Raw genomic sequence first — 7858 nt, 5'->3', positions numbered from 1 at the left:
GTAAACTTCCTGTTTGCTGCTGGCCACACCTCAAACTTCATGTCACAGGGCTAGACTTTATTTATCCTTATAATAAAACCCCAGATCAAGAACTCAAGGCTATTGACTCAAGGTTACACTTTTTAGAACTGAAGTAATAGGCCATTTGCTTTTGCTGTCACAAATGACCTGATGTCCCAAATTAGCTGAATTCCCTTTACATAAAATAATTTCGAGCTAAAATGAGGCAAACATTTATTGTAGATGACCCTGAGTACCATGTGACGAAGTCCAAGTGCCACCAGTGGTACCCTAACACAGTTTGAGAAACACTGCACACTATTATTCTCAAACTAGCCTTTTTTCCCCCTTGTATCAATAGTAGCTCACCAGAGAAGGAGAAGGAGCCCCTGGCACTAAATACTGCTGTAATATAATTGTGTGAGTGATCGTGTTTGCTTGTTGGAAAGGTGCTGTGTGCTCATGTCAGATCTCTTTCCATTCATCCAGGCGACGGCACGATCAGCACAAAGACTTCCACCCCGTGCGGACATTTCTGGGAATCCTTGAAACATGAGAAAAGTATTGAAATACACATTGAATATTGAGTTTCTTGGTGGTAGCTGGGGCCTTGAACAAAACAAAAACAAACAAACACAGCTTTCTCTTTTATGTTGCAAAATACAGGAGAAAAAAAAGATGCAGAAAACAAAGGGATACAGAGTAATTAGAGCCGGGAGAAGGCAAGCAGCGCCAAAACAACACAGTCGATTCCCGCGTGTGGCACTGAGGTCCAGCCGTTAACAAGCAGAGCAGCCTCTCTCTCTCAGGAGAAGGGATTATGTCCGACTCAATCTGCAGGGTTTGTTTGTGGACGCTCGGTCGATCGGTGGTGGAGGAGAGGCCAGTGGAGAGAGGGAAAAAAAATGAAAAAGAAGGGTAACATTTCAGGCTTGCCGGTGCCAATGTCACAAACTGAGTCCAATCCTGCTGGCACTGCAACCTAATTCCACTTTAAATTGATGGAAACAACTGGATAATAGCCCCCCGCCATTTTTTTTTTTTTTATGAGGATAGAAAAAGGGCATGACAATCATCACCAGGAACGTTTACATACAGCGATTTGTTGATTACCCAAAAGTCAGTTCCTTCAGTCGCCAGTGACATGTGATTTATGATTTATTTTATTCTGGCATTTCATTAAAGTCTCTCTTAAGGTTTTTTTTTATCTTCACATCCTGAAGAAGGCGCAAGTCGACATGCGTGGGCGTGCTTTTTCATGTTTCCGGCCCTGAAATATAGCCTCTTTCTTTGTCTATTTCTGAAGATGATGAGTGCCAGCCTGGATTTCTATCTTTTCATCCATAAAACTACTTCCACAATGTACAGAATTCACCTTGGCTTGTCTCTGAATGCCGCCTGAGTGGCTGTAACATCTTGCAATTTGTGATTTGCACTGACCTACTTCCCTTGTACATTTGCTTTGTTCTAATTGTGTTAAGCCATTGTGCACCGTTTGAATAAATCCAAGCAAAAAAAAGGAACATTTTGTCTGACCCTCGGTAGTCTTGTATTACATCGTGTCACTTGATTTGTATTCTCAGCTCGCACCTCATTAGCAAAACTTTCTCTCCACCGACTTGTTCAACCCCTGGTGGTTGTACTTTTCTTTTCTTTTTTTTTGTTGCTTTTCCCTGATAATCTGCTGCGCGCTTATCAACTTTAACTGTACAAAATGTTGAAGAAAACATTATTAAACCATCTGCGTCGGAAAGTAGACGAGGCCATCTGTCATAGGAAACTCTTTGGCGACTTTCATCCAAGATATCTCTCCACGATGACCCGCCATGACCCCGTTTTAACCATCGTCTTGTGTCTTGTTTTTCTGCTCTGACCCTTCTGCTGCTGAGGTTTCTGGGATTCTGGCGCATTGGAGATTTTAACCTGTTACTTGCCGCCCCTTGTGAGAGACCAACAGGCCCGGTTCATCGTGAGGCCGTCCTCCCGTGGACCCACCACCTGCAGGAGGAGCCATAGGGGCTGGTGCAATGTGATTTGGCTCCAACAGCTGCCCCCACGACCCGGAAACAGACAAGTGGAAGAAAATGGATGGATGGATGGACTTGCCTTACCCTCTGATCAGGAGTTAGGGTTATTAGGTGATGCCGTGTTTCACTCTCACAGATCATAGTCTTCACTCACAAGGACCACAATAGCGATGGTCTCAATTTTCCGACCCGACTTTACCCAAACCAGTGACCGCAAGTTTACAGGAGAAACAGCGCTTGATGCTTTTTGTTACAGTTTTTCTCCATTGGTTTGGCTCATTTCTTGAAACAGAAATGACATTCTCAAAACAACATGGACAAATCTCCAATTGTTCTCAAGAGAATTGAATTTCTCATTAATTTAATCCAATTGCAAATGTCTCAGTCCATGTAGCCGACAATTAGCATCATTTCCAAGTGAATAGATATTGTTGAGCTAAACTGATTGTTGATTCTCAGTCTAATGGTTGTCATTTCATTGTATAAGTCATCACATGCACAATAGTCTGTTCAGTTGTTACAATTAGTCAAGGACACAATACCATGAATACCATATATGAATCCCTTGGAACATTTGATACATTTATTACAGCAATTCACAGTCAGGTGAAACTAGAACTTGAGAATCGAAGGAGCACTGCATATACTTTTCATTGTTTTTTTTGTTTGTGTGTTATGTTACAGAAGGTTATGCTGAATAAATTTGCTTTTTACTCTGATGTATGGAAGCTTCTTGTGAACCATGGTGTTGGCCGAACCATCCACGCTATTTTGGCAAAAGCACCAAAAGTGTTTTTCAAGAAATGAGCCAAAGCAATTGAGAAGGATCTTTGCCATTTGACTGTTTAAATGAGAAGGAAATTTAGTTTTGAAGCGTGAGTGAACTGCTTTGGGGAAGATATAGTGTTGTGCTGAACTGTAAGACTGTTTTACCAAATGATCTTAGGGTTTTAAGAATGTAGTTTCTGTTTCAAGAAATGAGCCAAACCAATGGAGACAAACTGTAAATTAACTGGAGTTTGGAGCAGCCTTTACCTGACGCTTCAAGAAGTTGCTCTCCTCAGTGGCCGCATTACATCGGTTGAATTTCTACCTGCCATTCAGCGAGCGGGGGAGGCGGGTGTTGTAGGTGACGTCAAGCATTTTGCGCCGCATTTGCTGGTTGAAGTTTGGCAATGGCGGCGGATACGAAAAGTAATGGAAGCTCTTCAATTCGTTTTGTCTCGGCTAAAATATCCAGAAAATAAAATTGAAGCCTTGGAATGTGTAAGGAATGCCCCCTAGAGTTACAACAGCTGCTTCACTCACATACGTCACAACCAAACGCTAGCGAAAATCAGATCCAACCGTTTCAAAGGAGTTCACACCTCCCACCTGATAACGGAGCTCAATTGTGAAGGTCCAGACCCTTGTACGAAATGCAATGAAGTTTGCAGTATAATATTTGAGGTCCCCAACCCTGACCGCGGATATGGGTCGACCCGCACATCACTAGACCACGACCTCAGACAGTATGCAAGAAAGTTTATTGACTCATTGAACAAACTATAAAATGTCGTTTTGGGGCTTCGATGAGGGGAAAAGCTCCCAGGCTCAAGAAGCAGAAGAAAGATATTGCAAACGAGAGGACGGGGTCAGTAAACAGGGGCTTAAATTGGCCTGTGACCAGAAAGGGAGTGCGAAAGGTGTGGTCCTTATCTGTATTTAGAAACTAGAAGGTCTTGGCTTGGCAAATGGTATCACACTCTAACTCTAAACCTAACCCTAAACTGGAAGGTAACAGGTAAAAATGTAAAGTGCTGGAGTTATTGTTTGTGTGTCAGATGTATATACCAGTATGGACGCTGGAGCTAACATCTACTTATTGTTTTTCGCTAATGTTAACCCAACATGCTCTCAGGAACGTAGACCCAGTGTCCTTAAGTCACACAGACGTTGCACAAAGATGGATTTTAATCAGCCCGCCTCTTTCAATCCCAGTAAATGCCGTTTTTATTGAGTATCGATCAGCACACACAGAGCCAAAGTAATATTGGGGGAAGCGCGTTATGAGAATTATGAGAGGGTTTGATTTTTGAGTCTCGGGGGTGTGTCCAAAATGTTCATCATGGTTAAACTTGAAGTGAGTGTTTGCATTGATTCAGTTTCAAATAAAGTGTGAGATAATTATATTGCAATATCTCAGGGCAAAGAGCAATAAATCGAAAAAATATGAAGCACCAAATCTGAACCGGAGCATTTTTCTAACCCTGGTAAAGATTTGAACAACTTTTACTGACACTTTTAAATCTGATTAATACTGTGACTACTTTCTCACCGACGTAAATACATTTTCTTTGCATACCAACAAAGGAGCTTTGAACAGAGAGGAGAATTTACTGTCATCACTGACTTCAAAACACAGTGACACAGTTGACCCGTGAAATGATGCAGTTCTTAAATGGAAATGGTGCGACAGAAACTTAAAAGCCAAAAGGAGGTTAGGTCCCGTTTGCGTTCTCCATATTCATAACTTTGTGGTTTTCGCGAAGACAAAGCGGTGACTTCGTTTTTTTTTTCGAGAAGTGGCAAAGAACTCTTGAGAGATGATTTACTTTTTGTGTCTCGCACAATGCCGTAGCTATAGAGCGGCGCTGGGTTGAGCAGACTTTCAGAGGGCACATTCAAATACCGATTGATGAAGAAAGATTGACTGGCGCAATTTACAGTTACGGTCATCTGTCAGGCTTATGTGACGTTTTTAAATTGCGGGTGAAGGGTGCGCGGCGGATGTTGGGCGCCATCCTTCAACTGCGACACGATTTACTTAATCTCAGTCATTCATTCCTTATTTGTTTTATATGAAGTTGATTACGCAAGAGCTGTGGTCATTATATCAGCGCATGAAAATATCAGGTCTGCTTTGTGCTTTTTTAAAATATATTCACACTATATGGATTAACCTCTTAACCCCCACCACAACCAAGCACATTTTCTCCTATTTGGCTTTACCCAAATCTAAAAGCCTCTTGAAATAAATGTCAAAATAGTGACAGAAATAAGATGAAAACGAGGATGAAAATGCAACAAAAAAGTTACAAAAAAGCAACAAAAGAGTAAAAACATGGCAAAAACGCAAGGAAAAAGATCCGTTCAGATGAGTTTTGTAGGTCTTAGCTTTCTAATGAGGCGTTGCACTTGCCTATTGGCTGTATCCTTTTAGATTTGGGTAAAGCTGAACTTGAGAAAATGCACTTGGTTTTGGCGGTTGTTAAAGCAGAACTAAGTAACTCATGCCCCTAGAGGCCATAAGCACCACTGCAGGTATAGCATGTTACGGTTTTTACTCATTAATTGTCCGTGAGAGTAAATACTACGCTGACCGAAAAGACAAAGGGAGAGAGGGATATTTTACATCCAACTACACAATGGAGATATTTTTTTTCACTAAAACTTGGCTGTAAATACCGTTTAAGTGGCGCTAGCCCGCAGTTAGCTTTGCCCGTTAGCCTGTTAGCTTCTTCTTCGTGATTCTTTTAGTGTGTATTGTGCCTCCGACCTGGAGGCAAGGGTGTTTTTTCTGGCCAGAGACACCAGGGGGAGATGAAAGACCCCTCAATCATCCCATTAACACTTGTATTACCCCCAGAGGGACTACGGAAAGGATTTATTATGATAAAGAATTTACTGCTTTAAAGGAACAGGTCACCGTTTTTCCATACTGAGATATGATCTTACCTGAGCTTAGACTAGTTGATACGTACCTGTCTGGTCGTGCGTGCCCTCAGTCACGCAAAACGGCCAAAGATGTTGTTAGCATTTGGCCCCTCCCAGTATATTCCTATAGCTCCAAACGGGGTGAAGTTAGAAGTGACCATGCTCTTCCACGGGCACAGACCATATCATATAAGAACATATCTCAGTAATGAAAAACGGTGGCCTGTTCCTTTAAACTTATAACACTTGATATGACATTTCTTCCCGTTGATTTGAAAAGACAGGTTACAGTAATAACAAGATTATAAAACTTTTATTGATTTCCCCATGGAGCTCAATTCATAAAGCAAATTTGACACACATGTCACATAAGCAAAGTTATGGCACCAATACTTTCTATATTGTCATCAAAAGAAAACTTTCAACCAGCTGTGGCCATGATTTTATTTTTACAAATGAGGGTGTATGTATATCGTATAGGCCCACTGTTAAATAGCAAATTACACTTTGATCAACATTCCCAAAAAACAGAATCGTGAGCTTTATGGTGACTTTGGGATGCAAGATAAAATTTACATTCCACCAACACATTTGTCAAACGGAAAAAAAACGTCAGCGGCAGACACATCAGTCAAGGAAGCACGGCTGGTTTCCCCTTTTGGAAGCGACACAGTGGTAAACAAGTGATGGACAATATTAAACCCAAGGGGGAGAGTCGGGAGTATGACAACCGGATTTATGCGTAAGTGAACTTCCATCGGGCCTGAGCCATCAATTGTGCAATTTGCCAGAGCCTGGAGATGTTTCTGTAAACCCTGTCTCTCTTTCGCACGTCATCTCGTCCATCCCCTGTTCGCTGTAAGTGCCGATACATTTACATTTTTAGTGCTGCTCGGTAATAAAAGAGGTGGAATGAGTGGAGGCCCTCCCCCCCCCCCCCCCCACCCCGGCTAAAACAAACATCATCCAGAGTACGACGAGTGCTCCGCTCCTCACGGCTTGGCCACTGCCCCACAGTGCAGGTCAACAGTGTTACGGTTTGAGTCATGAATTCGCTCCAAGGTTTTCTTTCACAAACAACAACCGACCCCGACCCCTTTATGACAGGATATACTTTCGTTTCATTTTTTTTTTTAGAGATGTGTGTGTGGGGGAAAACATTTTTAAACAGGAAGAGCAACTCGCCCCCTAGACACAGCTGAGGGGCTTCACTGAGTTTGTGTCGTCCGTGTTACCATCACTTTGCTACGGAAAAAATATACTTGTGATAGGGCTGCAAAATTTAATCGGAAGTCATCATTTCTTTAAGCGCTAAAATATCCTTTACAAACAGTGGTTCTCAATTGGTGGGTCGGGACTAGGGCTGGGTACCTTAAAAAAACAAAACATTTTAGATACCGGTACTTTAACGATACTTGGTTTTCGATATCGACACCTGAAAGATAATTTTTTCGATACTAATATATTTGTCATATAGAACCACAAAACAGATTCATTTTTTTTAATTCCTTTTTCTTCCAATTAATTTCTTTTGCATTTGTATCATTTGTTTGAGATGAAACAACCAAGAAACTTCCTTTAACTACATTTTTAACACATTTTTTCCCATCAAATTTTCCATAATTTTTTCAAATGTTTCCCTCAATTTTTCATATTTTTCTTCAATTTTTTTTCTCTAAATTTCCCCCATTTTTAAAAAAAAATTTCCCCAATTTTTTTTATGTGTTTACCCCCAATTTTGCCCAAGTTTTGAATCCCCCCTCCCGTTTTTTCTCAAATTTATCCCATTTTTCATATTTTTCTTGTTTTAAATGTTGACTAACAGCATTTCAACTTGAACATAAAGATTTCATATTTCTTTTCAGTACCTGCTTTCAATACTTTTATTTTTTCGATACCAGTAGTACCTAAACCTTTTCTTTTCTTGATACCATACTGGTATCGTTCAATGGTACGCAGCTCTAGTCGGGACCTAGATGTGGGTCACAGAACCGTATTCAGTGAGTCCCAGAGCCTTTCCCACAAAACATTTCTTTCAATATACGTAGGTCGTTGAAATGGCTGGTGTTGCATTCATTTAACCAGGATTTCAGGTTCATGATTTATTCAGTGCTTGAATCAACAATACTCTGTAG

This window comes from Gobius niger, assembly GCF_951799975.1.
Source record: "Gobius niger genome assembly, chromosome: 11".
In the NCBI taxonomy this organism is placed as follows: Eukaryota; Metazoa; Chordata; class Actinopteri; order Gobiiformes; family Gobiidae; genus Gobius; species Gobius niger.
This window is presented reverse-complemented; position numbering follows the sequence as displayed.